Here is a 23,738-nt window from a genome sequence, read left to right as displayed (position 1 = left end):
ATCTGGGAGTTCCTCCCACCCCATTCAAGTCTCTGTCCCATGAGAGGAGTTCCCTCAAACTTCCACTGGAGTGATTGATCTTCAATGCTGATGTCGGATTGGCTGCCTGGCCCACAACAGAGCTTCTCCTTCCAGGGCTTTTCGTGGGCTTTTCTAAACAAAGGAAGCTCACCTGGGCACTCTACCTTTCCCATACTTGCGAAAGTTAGACAAAGAACTAGTCTCCCAGATGGGGAGGTGGGTGGAGGTATTGCACTGGAAAGTTCTTGCCTTTGAAACCATGCCCCTTGTGGACTTGGAAAGAGAAGTTAACACAGTCCCTCAAGACCTCTGCAGAACAGAGCCCCTCGCACTCAGTTTCAAGGGTCTTCCCACACCAGTTTCCCAAGCTTTGCATCGATGGCCACTGCTCCTCCTACCTTATCCTAGCTTTCTCCTCTTCCTGTCTTATTCCCCAGTCTTAAGCGGATCCAAACCTTGGCACAATCTATGCCACTTAGTGCATTTTGGGGGATTTTAGGGCTGCCTGGGCCCCAGTTGGTCCTTTTATATGTTCAGACGTGTGACAGGACCCAGGCTTTTCCCCTCAAGGCACCTTGGATTTGAAGTTCCCCATTCAGCGGCCGTCTCATCTTCGGAACCCACACCAGGCAGAGATGTTTGGGAGGGTGACCTTACCTGGCACACTGGCCTGGATGTCTCACAGTTTTGCCATACCTCTGCCAGGCTGTGCAACTCCAGGCCAGACTCCTATCTCTCTTTTTGGGCATCTTGGGGGTCCTAATTAGACACTTGGTCCTTTGGATTTGGTATTTTAAGAGTACATGCTATATCAACAGGGCTAGCTTTAATGTTAAACATCTATTAAAACATTAAAAGTGGCTGGGCGCGGTGGCTCACACCTGTAATCCCAGCACTTTGGGAGGCTGAGGCAGGTGGATCACGAGGTCAGGAGTTCAAGACCAGCCTGGCCAAGATGGTGAAACCCTGTCTCTACTAAAACTATAAAAAAGAAAAAAATAGCTGGATACAGTGGCAGGTGCCTGTAATCCCAGCTACTCTGGAGGCTGAGGCAGGAGAATCACTTGAATGTGGGTGGCAGAGGTTGCAGCGAGCCAAGATTGTGGCATTGCACTCCAGCCTGGGTAACAGAGCAAGACTCCGTCTCAAAAAACAAACAAAAAAAATAATTAAGGGTAAATGGCTAGGTTACTGTTACTGGAAAGGGGTCTCGATCCAGACACCAAAGGAGGGTTCTTGGACCTCATGCAAGAAGGAATTCGGGACAAGTCCATAGAGTAAAGTGAAAGCAAGTTTATTAAGAAAGTAAAGGAATAAAGAATGGCTGCTGCTTAGGCAGAGAAGTGGCATGAGCTGCTCGACTGATAATACTTAGAGTTATTTATTGATTATATGCTAAACAATGGGTGGATTAATACTTAGAGTTATTTATTGATTATATGCTGAACAAGGGGTGGATTATTCATGAGTTTTCTGGGATGGGGCAGGGAATTTCTGGAACTGAGGGTTCCTCCCATTTTTTAGGCTGTGTAGGGTAGCTTCCTGATGTTGCCATGGCATTTGTAAACTGTCATGGCACTGGTGGGAGTGTTTTTTTAGCATGTAATGCATTATAATTAACGTATAATGAGCAGTGAGGATGACCAGAGGTCATTTTTATTGTTACATTGGTTTTTGGTGGCTTTTGGCCGGCCTCTTTGCTGCATCCTGTTTTATCAGCAGGGTCTTTGCGACCTGTATCTTGCACCACCTCCTATCTCATCCTGTGACTAAAAATGCCTTAAACCTCCTGGGAATGCAGCCCAACAGGTGTCAGCCTTAATTTACCCAGCTCCTATTCAACATGGAGTCACTCTGGCTCAATGCCTCTGACACTATCCTGTGACTTTCTTAGTCAGCTTGGGCTGCCAGAACAAAATACCGTAGACTAAGTGGCCTAAACAACAGAAATTTATTTCTCACAGCGCTGGAGGCTGGGAAGTTCAAGATCAACATGCCAGCAAAGTCAGGTTCTGGCGAGTGCCCTCTTCTGGGCTTATAGACAGCTGCCTTCTCACGGTATCCTCAGCTGGACAAGAGAGAGAGGGGAAGGGAGACGGAGGGTGAGAGAGAGAGAGAGAGAGTCAGTTACCCTGGGGGTTAGGGCTTCGAAATATGAATTTGGCAGGAGGGACACACAATCCATAGCAGTAACTGTGCCCAGCTCCGCCCCTGTACTTGCCCCCCAGCTGATCTGCCCAAAAACTGAAATTCCAAAATTAGAGATTCATTTCCTTGGTTTAAAGTGTTGTAATGTAAACTGGCACAGAACCTGTTTGATGGGCCTCCGTGAGAGCGAGGCCTTTTCCTGAGAGCCAGTGAACAAGTACGAGGTCACTGGGCACCTACAAGCTGGGAATGGCCACCACCTGGAAGACACAAAGAGTGCGACAGAGGAAGTGGATTTTCTTCAAGCAAGGTGGGCTTGTTAACTTTGCCAAGGCCTGTCCTAGTGCTCAGAGTTATTGTCATATCAGTTCCTCCAAATTGGCCCTTGGAATGAAAATGAGTCCTTCCTTCATCTTGGTTTCTTGCATCTATGAATGATGTGAAAGATACTGCCTTTTTTTGTTTTGGTTTGGTTTTTTTTGAGATGGAGTCTTGCTCTGTCTTCAGGCTAGAGGGCAGTGGTATGATCTGGGCTCACTGCAAGCTCTGGTTTCTGGGTTCAAGCGATTCTCCTGCCTCAGCCTCCTGAGTAGCTGAGACTACATGTGCACACCACTAGGGTTGGCTAATGTTTGTATTTTTCATGGAGACGAGGTTTCACCACGTTGCCCAGACTGGTCTCAAACTTCTAGACTCAAGTGATTCGCCCACCTCGGCCTCCCAAAGTTCTGGGATTACGGGTGTGAGCTGCTGTGCCCTGCTAGCCATGTCATACATTTCTTCATATTTTCCTACATAGGAATATGTCTTTAAGTAAGAGAATGCTCCTTGCATGCTTTTAAGCTTTATAAGATTGGTATGTTTTTTACTTTCATATTTTGCAACTTTCATCTCATTCAATACTATTTTTGTGAGATTTATGCTGATGGTTACATGTAGCTCTGGCTCATTTTTCTTATTTTGCTTTATCCACAAACCACTCCCAGAGAACAACTCAACTCACAGTTGCCAGGTGGGGGAAGAGCAGGAATTACACACACACACACACACACACACACACACACGCATGTGTACACACACACACATTCATAATTACTTGATCTGAAACACACCTCAAGCTGTTCTCCTAACTAAATCTTAATCCAGCCAGTAATTCCTTTAGATTTTAACCAGCCAACGTTGGAAATTGTTTCGTAAGGCTTTAGTTCTTCCATATGTTCACAACCCACAAAATTGGTTTTGCAAATAATCCTTTTACCCTTTGCACATAAGGAATTGCAAAGCTGAGCTTGGTTTCATTTGCAGTCACTTTTCTTCCCCTGTTTTCAGCTGTCGTTATCTTTCTGTTTCCTTTTTTTTGTTTTTTTTGAGATGGAGTCTCGCTCTGTCACCCAGGCTGGAGTGCAGTAGTGAGATCTCAGCTCGCTGCAACCTCCGCCTCCCAGGTTCAAGCGATTCTCCTCCCTCAGCCTCCTGAGTAGCTGGGATTACAGGCATGCACTACCACATGCAGCTAATTTTTCGTATTTTTAGTAGAGATGGAGTTTCACCATGTTGGTCAGGCTGGTCTTGAACTCCTGACCTTGTGATCCATCCACCTTAGCCTCTCAAAGCGCTGTAATTACAGGCGTGAGCCACTGCGCCTGGCTCTGTTGCCTTTTTTAACTCGGCATAGATTTGCCTTCCTTTCCCAATAGTATGGCCAACTCCATCAAAACCTCTCCATTCATTCATTCAGCCATGCATTCTTTCCACATGTATTTATAATGTCCCTAGTATGTGCCAGGCACTTTTCCAGGCACTGGGGACTCAAGGGAATCAAGCAGACATAACTTCTGCCTTCAACAAAGAAGCTTATCTTCTAGTGAGGGAAACAGTATTTGAGTATACACAGTCGGTTGGATGATGTTAGGTGGTGTCTGTGGAGGAAAATGAATCTTGGGAAAGAGGCACAGGAAGCCTTGAGGGGCTGCAATTTTACATAGCATTTTTCTAGGCTAGGGTTTGGCAAACTATGGCCTGAGGCCCTCCATCTGTTTCTGTAACTGAAGGTCTGTTGGCACAGAGCCACGCTCATTCACTTACGCGTTTTCCGTGGCTGCTTTTGCGTTGCAACAGCAGGGTTCAGTCACTGCAGTAGAGACCATTTTGGCTGCAAAGCCTAAAATAGTTCATATTTGGCCTTTTACAGAAAACATTTACTATTTGACCCTTTGCACGGAAATGCAGATTTTGACCTATGGTAACTGTTGAGAATGAATACCCACGTTGTGCTTTTCAGCTTCTAAAGCATTGTCAGGAACAGGAGCTCATCTGACTGTTGAAGCAGGTATGTCTCAGTGGCTTTGTTCTGCAGGTGACCCAGCTGAGGCTTGAAGAGGTTATTATGGTTGTCCAGGGTTGCTGACCTTGTAAAGTAGTCGTGGTTTTGGTATTTCTTTGAGACACGGTCTCGCCCTGTCGTCCAGGCTGGAGTGCAGCGAATGCAGTCTCAGCCTCCTGGGCTCAAGTGATCCTCCCACCTCAGCCTCCCAAGTAGCTGGGACACTGGCATGCACCACCATGCCCAGCTAATGTAAATTTTTTGTAGAGATGAGGTTTCTCTGTGTTGCCCAGGCTGGTCTTGAATCCCTTGGTTCAAGCAATCCTTCCAGCTCAGGCTTCCAAAGTGCTGAGTTTATAGGCATCAGCCACTGTTCCTGGCCTAGTGGTAGTGTTCAACTCTAAAAGCTCGTGCATTTTGTACTTTCCAGTGACAAATACAACCCAGGTTTTTAGCATGACGAGCTTCCTAGTGCATGAAACACGGAAAGGCAATACTGTGTAGGCATCATGAATGTGGGCTCAGACGCTTGGCAGCCCAAGTTCAAATGCTTGCTCTGCCACTTACCTTTGTGACATCAGGCAAATGTGCCCTGCCTCAGTTTCCTTGTCTATAAAACAGTCATAATTGGATACGTTCTAGGTAAGGTGGTGTTGCATCCTGGTTTGCCCAAGGCAGCCCTGATTTATGCCTGTTTTTTCCACATTAACCAATAGTGCCCCATTTTACTCTCACATACCCCCGTTTGGACACTAAATTATATGCATGCCCTAACTAGGGTAATCGCAGAGATTGAGTTAATGCAAATAAAGCAGTTCAATCCATGCCCAACTATAAGAAGCATTTGCTAGACTTTGGCTGTTGTTTCTTGTCAATGCCATGCCAGCCGATCACTTAATTTTCTTTTTCTTTTCTTTTTTTTTTTTGAGATGGAGTCTCACTCTGTCACCCAGGCTGGAGTGTAGTGGCATGATCTCAGCTCACAGCAACCTCCGCCTCCCAGCTTCAAGCAGTTCTCCTGCCTCAGCCTCCTAAGTAGCTGGGACTACAGGTGCACATCGCCACGCCCGGCTAATTTTTGTGTATGTGTGTTTTAGTAGAGATGGGATTTTACCGTGTTGCCTAGGCTGGTCCTGAACTCCCAAGCTCAGACAATCCGCCCGCCTCGGCCTCCCAAAGTGCTAGGATTACAGGTGTGAACCACCCTGTCTGGCCGACATTCCTTTGAATTGCTAACTTTCTTTCTAATATTGAGCAAGTTGCTTTTTGCATCATTCTCTCCTCTAAGAACATAATCCAGCCTCTTATATGTTTGCTTTATAGCTCTCTTTAAAACTGTCAGTGTTTCACAGGTTCATCCATTGACCATTCTATTTGTTTGAATTGCCGTATGACCCAAAAGGGCACAGTTGTGTCTGTCTTGTTCACCACTGCACTCCTAGCACCTCCTGTAGTGCCTAGCACATGGTATTTACTTAATAAATATTTGTTGAATGGGAAGGTGCCTGAGCTCAGCAGAGCACACTTGCCCTCCATGCTGTGAGGGTGTCCTGCCTCTGGGGCCAGGGTGGAGTGGAGATGACCCATGTATAAGGCTCTCAGCTGCGAGAGAGTAAACCTCCAAAATGTGGTCTTGGTGTTTCTCAAATAGCATTCACACTTTCTCCCCCAGGCCCTGGGTCCCTTTAACAAAGGACAAAGTCATTAATTCAGTCCTCCGAGTTGGTTGAAAGAATAGATGCCTTTTTGTTTTTGAGACAGAGTCTCACCCTGTTGCCCAGGCTGGAGTGCAGTGGCACTGTCTCAGTTCCCTGCAACCTCCACTTCCCGGGTTCAAGAGATTCTGTTGCCCCAGACTCCTGAGTAGCTGAGATTACAGGCACCTGCCACTATGCCTGGCTGACTTTTGTATTTTTAGTAGAGACGGGATTTCACCATGTTGGCCAGGCTGGTCTCGAACCCCTCACCTCAGGTAATCTGCCCGCCTTGGCTTCCCAAAGTGCTGAGATTACAGGCGCGAACTACCACGCTCAGCCAAAGAAGAGTTGCCTTTTGAGAGAGCAAGCACAAAGGACCTTTACACAAAGAGGTCAAGTGTGACATTAGCTCTGTTCCCGGGGACAGTTGTGATCAAGTGGGAGCGGAAAGAAGAGTACCAGGAGGGGAGCCAGAGAGGGGTTGGGTGGGGTGGCACGGCCAAGCAGGAAAGCATGCAGAAAGGGCAGCAGGCCCACGCCACACCTCTTCTCTTCTAGAAAAGCACATGAAACCTCACCCATGGCAATGTATATGGAGCAATTTGCAGAGTGCCGGGTGCCCAGAAGCAATTAATGATGGCTCTGACACTCACAGCTAATATTTTTGAGCATGTGCTCTAAGCCAAAGTCTGCTAAGCACTTTTCCTGTGGTGACTGACTCATTACTCCTAAGAATTTTAGGACACAAATAAGATTATCCCCATTTGATGGGTGAAGCATCCCAGGTATGGAGGCAGTAAATATCAGCAATTACTTTATCCCATGACTTGTGACAATGAGGGAATGTGTTCTCTTTCCGGGTCCACAAGGGGGCGTAGTTTTAAGGGCAAGAATTTCCCAGCGCCATGCCTCCCTCCCATCTCTCTCCATCCAGGAGATTTAACAGTTTATGTTTGAATTTCTAGGGCGTGGGAAGAAACTAAGACTCAATCACTCTAGTGAAAGTTTAAAGGAACTCCTTTCATTGGCCCCGGGTCTTGGAGAAGGTGGGGGTTCCTCCCAGGATAAAAGTCAGTGTCCGCACACCTGGCCAGATTTCCCCTCTGGAATCCCCTTCCACACTCTTCGTGGAAGTCTTTATCTTCTTCTCCTTTTCTTCTCTTTTCTCTACCTAAATAAAATCATCTTTCTGTAACACTTCTTGGGGCCAATATTTACTTTTACAAGTGTATGGCGCACTTGCAGTGGTCCCATCGCTTATTCTTAAGAAATCGGAGACCAAGAACCCACAGCGTTCTCTCGGGGGAGGCATGCCTCACCAGCACCCAAGAAAAACCTGGTTACAACAGGCTGCAATTAAACACTGGCCATTATCATCATGACTCACTGAAAATAGCTCACTCTCTCTCCACACCTCCCTTTTTTTTCTGTAATAGTGAAAAGGCTTTGACAATTTTGTCAATAATGTGGCATTAGTACTATAGGATAAACAAAAGCAGCTTGTAATATTTCTGGCAAGGGAGTTTTAAAAGCAGATCTTTTGAGGTATTATACAGTTCCTTTTACTTGCATGAGCACATTACATCTTTATCCAGGCAGAATAATTTTTCTATCAAACAGTATTTTTTCTGCCTATTGCTAATTGCAATACTGATTTTTTTTTTTTTTTTTTTTTNCTCACTCTGTTACCCAGGCTGGACTGCAGTGGCGCAGTCTTGGCTCACTGCAGCCTTCGCCTCCTAAGCTCAAGTAATTCTCCCTGCCTCAGCCTCTCAAGTAGCTGGGATTACCGGTGCCTGCCACCACGCCCAGCTAATTTTTTTGTATTTTTAGTAGAGACAGGGTTTCACTATGTTGGCCAGGCTGGCTGACCTTGAACTCCTGACCTCATGATCCATCCACCTCGGCCTCCTAAAGTGGTGGGATTACAGGTGTGAGCCACCGCACCCGGCCTGGTTCATTTCCTTTTTATCCTACCCTTTCCAATGAGAACCTGGGAGATGATTAAAATATTCCATTTCATATGTACCCTGCACTTTAAATTTTTTTTTTTTTTTTGAGATGGAGTCTCGCACTGTCAGCAGGCTGGAGTGCAGTGGCACAATCTCAGCTCACTGCAATCTCCATCTCCCAGGTTCAAGAGATTCTCCTGCCTCAGCATCCCAAGTAGCTGGGACTACAGGTGCACACCACCACGCCCAGCTAATTTTTGTATTTTTGGTAGAGACAGGGTTTCACCGTGTTGGCCAGGATGGCTTTGATCTTTTGACCTTGTGATCCACCCGCCTTGGCCTCCCAAAGTGCTGGGATTACAGGGGTGAGCCACGGAGCCTGGCCTAAAAATTTTTTTAATTTAATTTGATTTTTTGAAACAGGGCCTCCCTCTGTTGCCCAGGCTGGAGTGCAGTGGCATGATCTTGGCTCACTGCAGCCTCAACCTCCTGAGCTCAAGCAGTCCTCCCATCTCAGCCTCCCAAGTAGCTGGGGCTACTGGCACACGCCACTACACCCAGCTAATTTCTCTATTTTTTGTTGAGACTTAGGTGGGGGCCTCACTACGTTGCCTAGGCTGCGCTCTAACTCCTGGACTTGAGTGATCCTCCCACTTTGGCCTCCCAAAGTGCTGGGATAACAGACATGAGCCACTGTATCTAGCCCCCCAGCACTGTTTTTACTGTAACATTTTTCAGCTATCCCTGAGACTAGATTATGTGACTATCTTATTTTGGATGAGAGAAGTGATGTTTATTTTTTCCTCAGCATTCTATTTAGCATTCTAATTAACAAGTCACCAGTTTCACTAAGAAAATGCTTTTGGCATGTGATATGCTGATTAGTGAAGTGCAGATTGTAGGTCAAGTTCGCAATGGCAGAGGGACTTGTAGGAGCTATCTTGAGAGAGTGGCCTTTGTGCTGTAAAGTTTGTGGAGCAGTCATCAAGTTCAGGCTTAAACTAACCGGCACACACAAACGTCACACTGACTTCCCTGCGGTATATTAAAGTGACTTCCAGACCTCATAACAGGCAGGCCCAGGGCACTCACGGTTCGTGGAGGCTGTGGGGTCTGGTGGCGAGTGATTAGCTTTGGGAGTAACTGGACTCATGTAGTCTCCCATTTTCTCAAAATATCTGGTGAGTTAGTCTCTTCCTGCAAGAGAAAAAAATAATACTCCCACACCACTTGGAACACCCCAGCTTTGGAAAAATCACTCAAAAAATGCTGCTCAACCACCCATGCGGCAACTGTGCTGCTGGAGGGTCATTTGGGAAAAGGCAGCGTCCAGACGCCTGCAGGAGGCAGGATTTTTATGGGCTGTTTTGTGTCCAGTTTCGGTAGTCTTCAGAGGAGGCCATTCGGGCTGTCAATGGGAACCATTGAAGCTGTCAAGCTGCTGTTTGCCGGGTCTCCTGGAAAAAGACACTGCAACATCCCAGCCCTGGGTGGGTCAAAGAGGAGAGTACTAAAAAAAGAAGGAGAAAGTGGACGGCCCTGCTCTGGTGGGAGGCCAGGGCTTGGGGCTGCAGCCAAGTTCCCTGGTGATAGAGGAGTTTCCACCATCCGAGGCTTCCCGTCCTGGCGCCCTCCGCCCTGCTGCACACCATCCAGCCTTCCAAAATAACTCCGCTTCTGGTGCAGCCGGGCAGAGTCATTGGAAGGTGTGGTAAGCAGAAGAAGCAGGTAGCGTTGATGCTGAGAGAAAGTGTTTTGATGAGCGAGGAAAGAAAGTTCAACAGGAAGGCCAGCCAGCCACTGCAAGACTTGCCTGGCTACGGGAGCACTGATGGGAATGGTGCTGACTTCCAGTTCTGAGGCACAGCCTAGCAAACCTATGAAGGTAGGCAAAGCCCCTCCTGGGGAGTCATCCCCATCCCTCCTCCTCTACCCTCTCCCAGCTAACAGCAGGCCTTCCCATCCCAATGCGCCTGTGTCAATCATGCCTGACCCCACTGGGCTCTGCCCTGTCCGTGAGGCCTCCCGTATCCCTGTTCACCACCCAAACTGACTTGATCATTTTTAAAAAAATAGATTTAGGAGGTACACATGGTTTTGTTGCATGGAGGTATTGTGTAGTGGTGAAGTCCCGGCTTTGAGTGTAACCATCACCCGGATAGTATACATTATAGCCATTAGGTAACTTCTCATCCCTCACCTCCCTCTCAGCCTCCCTTCTTTCTATCTGTAATCTGTATTTATGTATCCATACTCTATGTCCATGTCACATTAGTTAGCTCCCAATTATAAATAAGAACATGTGGTATTTGACTTTCTGTTTCTGAGTTAAGATAATGGCCTCCAGTTTCATCCGTGTTGCTGCAAAGGTCATGATTTCATTCTTTTTTACAGCTGGGTAGTATTCCATGGTGTGTGTGTGTGTGTGTGCGCACGCGTGCATGCGTGCACACACACATGTGTATACATACATACCACATTTATGTCCACCATTGATGGACACTTAGGTTGATTCTATATCTTTGCTATTGCGAATAGTGTGACTTGATAAATTGTCACCCTTGCCCATTCATGGCCACAGCCATTGAAATTTGCATTTTTATTGAGTGCAACGCCTTACCAAAAAAACAACCAAACAACAAGACAAGACTTGAGAGGCGGCCTTTTAGATGCTAGTCAAAAATTGAAATCAACTTTTGGGGTACAAGAGGAGTCCTACGCTAGTGAAGCCTTCATAGACTTTCTAGGTCATCAGTGTCTTCAGACTCTGGCATAGAACCTGATTCCCTGCCTGCCACCTCCCCGAACACACAAAAGATACAGTCAGTCACTCCCTTCTTTGTGTCCTCAAACCAGTGTTCTTACGGCCATGAGCACGTCTTCTTCCGTTGTTCATCCATGCACAGGAGTGACCGTGCGAGTTTCTTGCCTTCTCAGAATGTTCCCCTTTCCTCTCCTTGTGCCCATAGACTGGCCTCATTTAGAAGAGGGTTTCAGTCAAGGGCCACGACTTCCTGCCGACTGTGGGATCCATCATTCAAGACCATTGAGAGGAGGAGAAACTGAGATCTGAGAAGTGTGCCAAGATAGAAGTTGTGGCGTTGAGAAGAATAACACAAAAGCCCGATTGAAATCAGTTCCAGAGAGGCTGGGAAGAGGAAGCGGGGGTGCCGCAGGAGCCCAGGCCCTGAGCAGGTGCAGATGAGGACTAGTTGCAAGGAAAAGCTTGGGCTTCTCTAAGGATTTGTCATGTTTTCTCTTGTTCGTGGATAAGACTTCAGAATAAAACCCGATCCCCTTTTCTGTTTGGGCACCAAGGAGCCACCTTTGTGGTTTGGTAATACAAAGGCGAAGGCCTCGTGACCTACTCACCTACTTTCCAGTCTCCCTCCTTGGTCCTGATCTCCTTCTCTAATTTATATTCTTGAATCTGCCTTTCTTTGCAGGGGGTGAGGAGGGGAGTACAAAGTGCCATTTTGTCTTCTGTGGTCTTGGTTGGTAATTGCCTCTTAGCCTTCACAGAACAAGTACAACTGAAGACTCTAACACAAGTCAACATGAAGGTCTTCCATCTCCCCAGAGAACTGGTTCAGGATGGGTTTGTGCAGTCGCTGCAGATAGGGGCAGGGACCGAATTTTAAGAGGCTGAGTGAGGAGGGTGAGGCTGGAGGGTAAGAGCAGGTAAAAAGGGCCCGTGCACGCCCCAGTTGTCACTGCAGGACTGCTTTCCCCCTTACCGGACCTGGCTGTGGCCTTCCCCTGCGGCTTGGGAAGCCACTGTCCTCACACCTGCCCCTTTCGGTTTCCTCTCCCTCTCATGCCTTTGACCCTCCTCATCTTCTCCAGACACCTGACTCCAAGCTCATCTTTCTAAAGCTGTTCTCTCTGGTTAATTTCACCTCCCCTGCCAATTTTATTCTCTGCTCCCATCAAATTAGGCATTGATTGTCTACTCTGCTAATTGGTTGTCATTGATACCTGACTTACTTTCAAGTTGTTGCATGGAGACTGATGTGATGGGAAAAGCTGGGAGGTTTTGTTAACTCTGTAGAAATTATACATGACTATGAAGGCCAAAAGCATTTCGAGAAAGCATCCTATACAGTTGTAACCTAGCAACAGTGGGATGCTGGGATGCTGCAGGGGCTGGGATCGGAGGTTATGGATTGGGCTGGCAGAGGGCGGGTGGCTGTGGTGGGAAGGCACACCGGACCCCAAGGGTGGACAGGTTGTCAGATGACTTGCGTTCCAGTGCACACGAAGCCACTTACTGCCTTTGATCCTCACTTGCCTTAGCTGAACTCTAGGCAGTGCCTGCCACTCTTTCACCCTTTGTATCAACCCAGACCCAAGCTACGTCAATGCCTCCTCCCAAGTACCGCTCAATATGTCCATCATTCATTTTCAACTAGCCTTGTGTGTCACCTCCGATACTATAATTTACTTCCTCATTGGTAGAGAGCAGGGCAAACTAGTGCCCGCAGGCCAAATCCCATAAGCTGCCTGTGTTTGTAAATAAAACTTTATTAGCACACAGCCACACCCATTCATTTACAGATTGTCTGTGGCTGTTTCTGTGCTGCAATGGTAGAGCTGAGTAATTGCAACAGAAATCCTACAGCCTGCAAAGCTGGAAATATTTACTAGCTTACCCTTGCAGAAAAGGTCTGCAGACGCCTAGTGTAGAGGAAAAACTTACTTGTATAATCTTACTTACAAAAAAAAAACTTACTCTGAATCTTCTTTTCTGAACTCTAATTCCCCTTATATTTTAATAGATTTGTGTGTGTGACATAAGCAAATCTGCAGTCTCCATTCTTGACTCTTGCTTTGGATTTTCATTTTATCAAATTGCTCAGACCTTCAGAACAATGTTTGGAAATGGAGAGCTGAAATTCCAAACTGGACCCCCGCTTCCACTCAGACCCCCTCCTATTCATTTTCCATGCAAAAATTGCTAGAACAATCTTTTCAAAATGTGAATCTGAACACACTGCCCACTGTTTAAAATCCTTCAGTGACTTTCGATGGCTCTCAAAGGCACAAATCCTTACCTTGGCCACCAAGCCCACTTGGAGCTGGGCCTTTTCTGTGTCTCCAGCCTCATCTTTCACTGTCCTCTCTTGGCCACGGCGTGTCCCACCTACTCCTACCTTTCTTCGGTGCCTTACATGGGTGACGTTCCCTCTTGCTACGGTTCCTTTGCACATAGTTCCTCTACTTGATACAGTCTTTCCCTGCCTCTTTGCTGGGCAAGATCCTCTCACTTATTCTTCCAGTTTCAGCATCACTTCCACAGGGAAGTCTTCCCCAATCCCACTGTCTTCACCCAGAGCTCCTGATGCGTTGCTTTGTGGCACTTGCCATAATCGCAGTATCGCATTTCTTGGTGTAAATCTGTGGATCACCTCCTTGTCTCCCCATTAAAAAATGAACACCCTACCCAACCTCGACATCTAATTTGGCCTTTCTAAACATTAATGTCATAACCACAAACAAATAGGTTCTGGGACACCAAAGAAAAATCAACTTTTTATAAGTCTGAAAAAAAAATATTCAGGAGAAAAAAATAAGAGTGAGAATAAAGAATAAATCAGAAATGTGGAAAAGGAAAGACAAGCATTTTAAGAAATGACCTTCCGGCTTCTGAGTTGTACTGAGTGGTTTGATGTCATTAGCAAGATGAACATATTGATTTTCTCTTATTTGTATAGTAAACAAATAGAAATCTAAGCATTTTACCACTCACCGTGCATTGTTTCCTGTAGTTATAAATATATTGTCTTCTTTCTTAGCCTGGGCAGCCATGTGAGGGAGGGGGTCTTAAACCATGCCCCTTAACTCTTGGGTGTCTGGCTTGAAGGCCCATTTTATTCTCCCCTCCAGTGGCTAGGAACAACGGGTAGAAGGGAGAGCTAGAACACACTCAAAAGGTCACAGTGACAAATATTTCTTCCAGGGAGATTATCACCAGCAAATGCCCAGAAACTGTCTGCAGACTCTGCCAGGTGTCCACCCTACAGCCTGCTGGTCACCAGAAACATCTTAGTTCATCTCTTTATAAATAGGGCTCACAGACCATGCAAGGTCTGCAGAATCTGCTTATGTGGGTTTCAGAGGGAGGGTATAAAAGAAAATGAGGCAGGCTTTGAATTAGAACCAGCGTAGGCCAGCATCTTATACACAATGGGCCCTTCTCTTAAATGGGTACTTGTAGTACTTACGGAAGGAAAAGAAGAAAGGAAGACAAGTGTGGAGAAATAATGAAAGGGAGAAAGGGTAGATAAACAGGATGAAGAGGAGGATAAAAGAATAAACAGGATAAAAGAATGAGGAGGAAGGATAAGAAGAAAGAAGGTGTATAAGTTAGTTTTTTCCACATAACAAAACAGCCCAAAACTTAGCAGCTTAAAGCAACAACAATTTAATTAGTTCAAATTTTTGAGTCTACAGTCTTGGTGTGGCTCAGCAGGATGGTTCTTCTGCTGGTCTCAGTTGGGCTCACTCGTGCATCTGCTGTCAGCTGCCAGTCTACCAGATGACCCTTTGCCTGGGGGTTGGCCAGCTCTTGGTTGGAGCAATGTCTGACCCGGCATTTGTCTTTCATCATCTGGCCAGCTAGCTCAGGCTGGTTTCTACTTTTAAATGGTGGTTTGAGCCTCGAAGAGCAGCAAGAGAGAGCAGATTCCATACTCAAGCACTTTTCATGTTTCTGGTTGTATCATATTTGCTACATTCAAGGGGTGGAGCATTCAAGAGGTGGAGCAACAGAATTTAACTTTTGATAGAAGAGCTGCAAAATCACACTGCAAATGGATAGGCAAACTGGAATAGGAAGAGTTTGGTTTTTATTTTTATTTAACTTTTATTTTAAGTTCATGTGTGCAGGTTTGTTATATGGGTAAACTTGTGTCATGGGGGTTCGTCATGCATATGATTTCATCACCCAGGTATTAAGTCTAGTACACACTAGTTATTTTTCCTGATCCTCTCCCTCCTCTCACCCTCTACCCTAGGAAGAGTTTATGAGCAGCTTTGCAATCAACCACAAAAGGGAGGAGCTAGAAACTTCTCTTGCTGGCAAAGTTGGAAGAGACACAGCAATTTTGAGGTGGAGTTTGAGGCCCTCATATTGAATTTTTAAAATGTTGTTAATCACTAGATTCCTATCTTCCACAGTTTTTCTGTCAAATAGGGCTAGATAATAATGTAACTTCTTAATCATTTCCAGTAAGAATAATAACAGCTTTATGGGCAAGGGTTTCCAAGTCTTTTATTTCCTGGAGTTAAGGTTTAGTACATCTCAAGTGGCAGATATATATGGAAACAGAAAAATTTTAATGCAACAGCCTTATTTTCTAGCCCAAGTGTCCAATATACAACAAAGGCTTACTAAACAAAGGAAACATTTCTGTGTGTGGTTTTCTTAGTTACTACCTGGTGAGACCCAGCCTATATGAACAATTGTTCTCTCCTCATCTGTGTAGCTTTTGATCGTATTTTCTCTCATCATTGAAACTACAATAGCAGGCCAGATTCAGTGGCTCACATCTGTAATCCCAGCACTTTGGGAGGCAGAGGGAGAAGGATTGCTTGAGCCCAGGAATTGGACGCCAGCCTGGGCAACATAGTAAAACCCCATCAAGAAGCTGGGCGTGGTGGTATGTGTCTGTAGTCCCAGCTACTCAGGAAGCTGAGGTGGCAGCATCGCTTGACCCTGGGATATTGAGGCTGCATTGAGCTGTGATTGCCCCACAGCACTTCAGCCTGAGCAACAGAGACCCTGTCTCAAAAAAAGAAGAAAAGAAAATATCAAAACATAGTTTAAATAGAGGGAAATGGCCAGTGTTTGTTGCTACCCAGTGGAAAGAGAAGTTCAGAGTTAATTAGAAAATGTCAGTCATCTCAACTGGGATTGATTTAGGCTGTGGTGATGTAAATTCAGTTTTCCTGTGAAATGTTTTCATATTAATGGAAAAAAGTTCACGCTGGTGAACTTTGTATGAATACAGCTTAATGTCAGACTTGCATTTAAAAAATCAAGTATATAAGTGTTATTTTTGTGGAATAATTAATGTTTTTGTAAAAGAATTAGTACATTCTTCCCTATGCATTTATGAAAGTGACAATTGTACATACCCTAAGGAAAGTCATGTGCCATTTTGGGATGCCTTAGTTCTGCCATCTTGGGTAGAGAGAGAGTTGGTCATTGCCTCACCCAGACCATTGGGACTGGAGGTCTGGGAGTCATTTGAAGGTGTGGCTCTCACCGTAAGGTCTTTGATACTCTCTTCTCCACTCTGGGCAGAGGTGACCAACAACATTCTAGTCCCTGGAATACACATGGCAAGCCTCAAGCTAGGTAAGGGGAGGGAATGAAAAGGGGAATGAAAAGGGAGGGAATGAACACTGTGAAGGTGAAGGAGAGTAGAAGAGAAAAAGGGACAAGAGGGAGAGAAGACTGGAGGGAGGGGAAGAGAGAAAAGAAAGGGTCTTGTGCTGCGGGAAAATAGCGTGGTAGCAACAGGGCAAAGGGGCCAACTGATGACTTCTCCTGGCTGCTGCTTTCCACCTGAGCATGCAGCCCCACCAGACTGATGACCAGAGGTCATCTTTGGAGATGTTTCACGAAGCAATTCCGAAAGCTCTCTTAGTCACTTCTACCATTTAACAAGGATGAACTCCAGGATGCTGTCCTTCCACTTTAAGCTCTTTGGCTATGCCCTGGTTTCAGCCATTTCCTCTCTTGGGATGCTCTCACCTTCATGTAAAGGGAGTTGCACGTTTTAGTCTTCAGCCTGATGATTACTTCCTCGATGAGACTCTCCTGGATCCATTTCCCCACATTGGGTTAGGTGCCCTTCCTCAGTGCTCCCATTACTGCCTGCAGCTGATGCCAAAGCCCGGTATTCTGGATTCAGGTTTGCCGGTCCCCTTGGCCATGAGCCTTTGTGCAAGGCACAACCTGCACAACCGTACAGAGTGGCCTTGTTTTTTGGCACATAGTGGGCATCCAGTTAAATGTTTGTTGAATGAATTTTCTTTAGTTTTCCAGAGCCATCTCACTATTTAACTCCTCTTGAGTGGTAGTAGCCAGAACTGAACAAACCAGTCTGTGCAAGTCAGGGTCCTATTAGGCAGGGTCTGATCAGTAATGGGGCCACCACAAGGTTCTAGAACCACTCTTGTTTGTTCCTTGATGGCAATACCTACCACTCTAAAACCAAGAATGCATATCCCCAACCTTCTCCTGTATATAACTTCGCCTTCCCCATCATCTCCATTTGTGCAATTTGTTTTTCCTACTAGTGTGAAGAAACTCCTCTTTCCTTCTTTCTGGCCCCATTCCCGATGTATCAAGGCCTCTTTGTCCTCTGGTCATTTCTTCCATGGTGTTGGTGTCATCGCCAGGAACTTCGAGCCAGTCTGTGCCTGTCGGTCTGCGTCACTAATGAATCATTAGGTTCCTAATGAAGTGCCGAGCCCTCCACGATGCTGTATGTCCTGGTTCTGTTTTGGTTGGTTTTGGTTTTTTTGGTTGGTCCTTCCTTGGAGGGCAGTGGGACAACTGCCTGGGGCTGCTGTTACCTGTGCTCTTTTCCCAGTGGGTTGCAGATTATCCCCAGGATTTGTGGGTGCTGTGGCCAGGTGCCCAGGATGGGAGTTCTGACTCTTGGATGCAGCCTCCCTGAAAGCAGCCCTAAACTGGAGCAGGGCTCTTAAGTTCACCCAGAGATCGTTTCCTTCCCACCAAAACCACTTGTAAAGTCTGCCTGCCTTTTTTAAATTTTATTTTTTGGGTCACGCTGGTATTACCCTGGGTTTTAGCCAGCTTGATAAATAGAGGAAGTTGGACGCCTTCCCAGCCTCCCTGATGTCATGCTTTGGGGCAATCTGCAACTGTGGGAGGTTTCCATGAATCCTTGCAAGTGGTGAGTTTGCTGTTCTTCTCTGCGAAATTTCTCTGTTCCGTGCCATGTCTTACATAAGTTGATATGGTTCCTTTTGTGACTTGCCCTTTCCCTTCAGTGATGTAACAACCTCAAACACTGGCAGTCACTGTGTTTTGTCACTGAAATGCTGGTGCTCATCAGACCCTCATTCCTGTTCCGCTTCTCTAGGAGATAAAGGCTGGTGGGTGTGTGGTGGCCACAGGGGCAAGGAGGGATCTGGGGGCTGAAGGATGGGCTCTTCAGTGAAGCTGAGGCCTCGTTATCTGTCAGGCATTTTAGCATCATTGCTTTTGCCGTAACTTGCTGAAGTGAGTTCCTGCTCCATGGCTGGAAAGCTGGTTTCTTGGCCCTGAAACCAGAAGTCTTTGTCCTCCCAGTTAGGCTTTTCTAACTGGGGTAGAGCGGAGGGGAGATGACGTTGAGCTGAGCAAATGATGGCTTTCCCTCCCATTCCCTGCCCCCTGAGCTTAATGGAGGAGCCCTGTTCGGCCCTCTTTCTGTTCTGCTTTTCTTCATTAGACGAAATCTACTTAATTGTGTAAGTACTATGTGAAGACATGTCTGTATCCTATGGAGTAGCAATTTGGCTTCATCCTTTTCCTCATCACACTCCTGGGTTGTTGGTGGGTTTCCTTCCAGGCTATTTTGTATGTTAATATTCCCATGTCACTGTATTAATAAGGATAGGCCAGGTGTGGTGGCTCACCCCTGTAATCTCAGTACTTTGAGAGGTTAAGGTGGGAGGATTGCTTGAGCCCAGGAATTTGAGACCAGCCTGGGCAACATGGAGAGACCCCATCTCTACAAAATAACTAACAAATTAGCCGAGCATGGTTGCACGTGACTGCTATAGTCTTAGCTACCTGGGAGACTCAGATGGGAGGACCACTTGAACCCAGGAGCGGGAGGCTGCGGTGAGCTATGATTAATCCACTGCACTTCAGCCTGGGTGACAGAGCAAGACCCCATTTCTAATCATAAATAAATAAATAAATAAGCATACATATATAACTTTGATTGTTTCTTAACATGTCCTAAGTATATATATTATTCAGAAACTTGGTTTTTTCACTTGTCTTATGTGCACTGACAGTCTCTATATGTCAAAACATCTACATCAACTTCACTTTTAAGTCTTGCATAATATTCCATAACACAGATGTGCCATTGTTTAGCTCTTCATCTACTAATGGAAACTTAGCCTTCCCCCACCACACACACAGCTGCAATGGTAGTGTTTGCATGCGTATTTTTGTATATATGTGTCAGTATTTCTGTGGGGACAATCTCTGGAATTAGAATTTCTTTTTTTTTTTTTTTTTTTGAGACAGAGTCTCATTCTGTTGCCAGGCTGGAGTGCAGTGGTGCTTTCTGAGCTCACTGCAACCTCTGCCTCCCTGGTTCAAGTGATTCTCCTGCCTCAGCCTCCTGAGTAGCTGGGACTACAGGTGTGTACCACCACGCCCAGCTAATTTTTGTATTTTTTTAGTAGAGACAGGGTTTCACCATGTTGGCCAGGATGGTCTTGATCTCTTGACCTCGTGATCCGCCCATCTTGGCCTCCCGAAGTGCTGGGATTACAGGTGTGAGCCACCGCGCCCGGCCTGGAATTAGAATTTCTCTATCAATAAGCATGCCTATTTAAAATTGTAAAACATAGCTAAATTACTCAAAGTTTATGTTTCCACCAATGGTGTAAGCAAGTGTTTACTTCCCCACATGCTCTCCGGCTTTGGATATTATTAGGCTTTTCAATTTTTTCATCCACTGGGAAAAACAAATGTCATGTTGCTTGCCCTACTTTTCTACCTGTAAGTATTCAAAGGGAGCAAACAGAGCCCCCTGTTGTTCATCCATAAACTGGATTCCCAGGAACTATTAAGTGTGCTTTATTGTGGTCGTCAGTAAGGTTTTGGAAGAGGTAATGTGCTTGGGTTGGGAAATTTCATCAAAATAGTATCAGAAATCCCTATGTAGAAAATCCTCATTTTCACAAATGTTAAATGAACTGCTTTCGATGCTCAAGTCATAATCGACTTCTTCCTTGCTTTGATTATTTAAATGTCTTCCTGTTGTTAACCCTACATTTATTCCACATTCAGCACTGGGACATGCGTTTGCAGTTGTTCATCATAGGACAGGAGAATGTGGTTGGTCTTTGTTTTTGTTTTTAAGTTCTGGGGTACATGTGCAGGGTGTGCACGCTTGTTACATAAGTAAACGTGTGCCACGGTGATTTGTCCCTGTCAACCCATCACCTAGGTATTAAGCCCAGCATGCATTAGCTATTCTTCCTGATGCTCTACTCCCCTACCCTCCCTGACAGGCCCCAGTGTGTGTTGTTCCCCTCCAAGTGTCTGTGTGTTCACATTGTTCAGCTCCCACTTATGAGGTGAGACCATGTGCTGTTTGCTTTTCTGTTTCTGCATTAGTTTGCTGAGGATAATGGCTTCCAGCTCCGTCCATGTCCCTGCAAAGGACATTATCTCATTCCTTTTTATGGCTGCATACATAGTATTCCATGGTGTATATGTACCGCATTTTCTTTATCCAGTCTATCATTGATGGGCATTTTGGTTGATTCCATGTCTTTGCTATTGTGAATCATGCTGCAGTGAATGTATGTGCACATGTACCTTTATAATAGAATGATTTCTATTCCTTTGGGTATATACCCAGTAATGGGATTGCTGGGCACTGAACTGGTGTTATAACAGTCTGTTGACAGAGGCCAGCAGTAGGTCAGTTGGTTCCACCATGGCCTTAGAGATGGTTTCTTCTCACAGATCTTCATTTGAAAGTCATTATGTCTTATTTCACATGAGAAGACACCATTATGTGAAGCGACTGTCATCTTCAAGCTAATAGCTGTACCAATGTTTTGGTTCAGAAGTAAGGCATGTTGGAATATTCTAAAAGACACAAGTCAGGTTGTCAGCAGTGCTCTCTGCCTTGGGTGGATACCCTATTTCCTTTTCCCAGCATGCATCTGAGTTTTCCCTCATTTCTGTCATTGCCAATACCCCCATGTTCCTTTCAACTCTGAGCCAAACTCTCGGTAATTAACTGTCAGCCAGCCCTTTAGTGAAGATAGAATTCTGCCCCTGGCACAAGAGACCTAAATGCCCCAGTCCTTAGTATCAAGGAGTTTAGGTTCTAAGGAAGTGAAGTCACAAACACATGAAGAAATATCTAACCAAGCAGGGCCTCTAGAAGGGACCACCCAAGCCCAGGTCTGGTCCAATCGCTTCATTGTCCAGTACCCTGTGATGCTGTTAATGAAACCTTTAACTGAGCAGTAATTCATGCCACAAAAATATTAACAAGGCCGGGCATGGTGGCTCACGCCTGTAACCCCAGCAATTTGGGAAGCTGAGATGGGTGGATCACCTGAGGTCAGGAGTTCGAGACCAGCCTAGCTAACATGGTGAAACCCTGTCTCTACTAAAAATACAAAAAAAAAAAAAATTAGCCAGGCGTGGTAGCATAATACCAGCTACTCAGGAGGCTGAGGCGGGAGAATCACTTGAACCCAGGAGGTGGAGGCTGCAGTGAGCTGAGATCATGCCACTGCACTCCAGCCTGGGTGACAGAGTGAGACCTCGTCTCAAAACAAAACAAAACCAAAAAAAAGACATTAACAAGATCAGTCCCCAAACTGGCTTTGGGGTTGTGCTTCCAGTTTATATATAAGTTCCTCAAGAGCAGGGTTTATATCCGTTTTTTTCTGTAACTCCACTGCCAAGTTCAAGCTGTGATTTGCAGCAGGGAACCCAGGGCGCCTTGGCTGATGAGCTCACCGCAGCATTGAAGTATTATGCTAGCAAGAAAATCCACTTTCCATTGGTCTAATTTTCTTTGCTTTTTTTCCTTTCATTTTCAGATGTGCACAGAGCTTCTCCACATTTTTCTCTGAACTCACTGTCAGGTGAGTGAGGCTATTTCTATGAGATCATGTTGTAGAAATGAGGAGCATGTTGGCTTGGGTTTTTTTTTCTTTCCTATTTTCCCTCCTTCATTACAAGTTCCCATCGCCCTACCGACTTTATTATTTTTTGTTTGGTTGGTTTTGTTTTAACTTCTCACTCCACTTGGAGTGATGTTTTCTTCAGACACTCTCTTTTCCTTGGGGATTCTATTGTTGACCAATTTCTTCTTGGTAACCCAATTGCTTTTGAATGGACATTCAGAAACAGGTACCGATTTTGAAGTTACACGGTGCAGTGAAAGCTGGGGAAGGAGAATGATCATTTATGTGGAATTATTTGGGATTCTGTTTCACTGTTTTCCCTGTTCCTACTCCCTGGACTTGCGTCCCTGGTTCTAACAGTTTTTGTCATGTTTTGAAATGGATCAAGGAAGTGTTTGTTCTCTCTCTGACCTAAGTGCTGTGCAAATGCAGTTGTTAAACGATCCTTCCAACCAGATTTCTGCCCATGGCCCTCTTCTAGTTAGAAATCCTGAAGCCGCGGCTTTCACTCTTTCCCTCCCTCCTTCCTTTCCCTTTCCCTTTCCTCTTTTCTGAGACAGCGTCTCCCTTTGTCACCCAGGTTGGAGTGCAATGGCACGATCACAGCTCACTGCAGTCTTGACCCCCAAGCTCAAGTGATCCTCCCACCTCAGCCTCCTGAGTAGCTGGGACCACAGGTGCATGCCACCACACATGGCCACATTTTTAGTTTTTGTAGAGATGGGATCTCCCTATGCTGCCCAAACTGGTCTCAAACTCCTGGACTCAATTGATCCTCCCACCTCAGCCTCCCAAAGTTCTGGAATTGCAGGCCTGAGCCACTGCACCCAGCCTATTTCTTTTGAGACTCATAAATAGTGGTTATTTCTGGGAATTCACTGACATAAATTATCAAAATTTTGTAAACAATGTAAATATCTATCATAATGAATACAAATTAGAATGATCTTTTTATAACATGATAAATAACATCATTATTACAATAGATAGTAGTAAGTTATTGCTGTAAATAAGGTTGCAACACCTGAGAGGGATCACACAGCCAGTAAATGGCCCGGCTGGCACCTGAAGCAGGAAGTGGCATGGTGTTATGAGAAAATCAAGGACGGGCATGGGATCCTGGCAACGGGGGCTGTGGTGGGCTCGGCGGGTTCGTTTCCTGAGTCCCTCACTTCCTCTCCAGCATGGTTTCCTGGAAACCAGCCCTGCAGTGTAGATCTGTGCCCCAGGAGGCTTTGAAGAAGAGTCTCTTATTTTCCTTCCCTCCGTATTGATAGAATTATTTTGCAGCAGTAGATTCTGGACCAAATCAATGAAAACATCCTTGCCTAGTGCCTGCTGTGGGTATGGGAGTGAGGTGGAGATCAAGCCTCTGTAGGAGAGGCTATTGTGTTCTGGTTCCTTATTTTTGTTTTTAGGCCAAGTCAAGTCTGATGGACTATGAAGACTAAGTATCTTTTGTTTGTTGTTTTTAAAAATCACTATTTATTTGGCCATGCCAATGACCAACGATTCTGTGTAGTGACTATTAAGCTCTCGAGGGCAGGAAAGGTATCTGCCTTGTTTATTGTAGTATCTCGAGTCCCTAGCATAGGATCTTGTTTGTAATAGAATTTCAATAAATATGCATCAACTAGATGAATGAATGTCGATTATTTTGGAAATAATTCCAAA

General features: G+C 45.5%; 1 protein-coding gene across 6 annotated transcripts in view; it reads left to right on the top strand.

Annotated features, from left to right (window-relative positions):
* The first annotated feature begins 21,980 nt into the window (after positions 1-21,980).
* Positions 21,981-23,738, top strand: part of ADGRG2 (adhesion G protein-coupled receptor G2) — a 98,477-nt gene continuing 96,719 nt past the window's right edge. For 2 of the 6 annotated variants that reach the window (XM_017540634.1, XM_017540635.1), the window contains exon 1: positions 21,981-22,022. The gene's annotated coding sequence lies outside the window, so the exon portion shown is untranslated. The remainder of the gene's footprint in view (positions 22,023-23,738) is intronic. The other 4 variants (XM_037742801.1, XM_037742799.1, XM_037742802.1 and 1 more) reach the window with 2 other exon arrangements.

This window comes from Cebus imitator, unplaced genomic scaffold (assembly GCF_001604975.1).
Source record: "Cebus imitator isolate Cc_AM_T3 unplaced genomic scaffold, Cebus_imitator-1.0 Scaffold128, whole genome shotgun sequence".
Classification (NCBI taxonomy): Eukaryota; Metazoa; Chordata; class Mammalia; order Primates; family Cebidae; genus Cebus; species Cebus imitator.
This window is presented reverse-complemented; position numbering and strand designations above follow the sequence as displayed.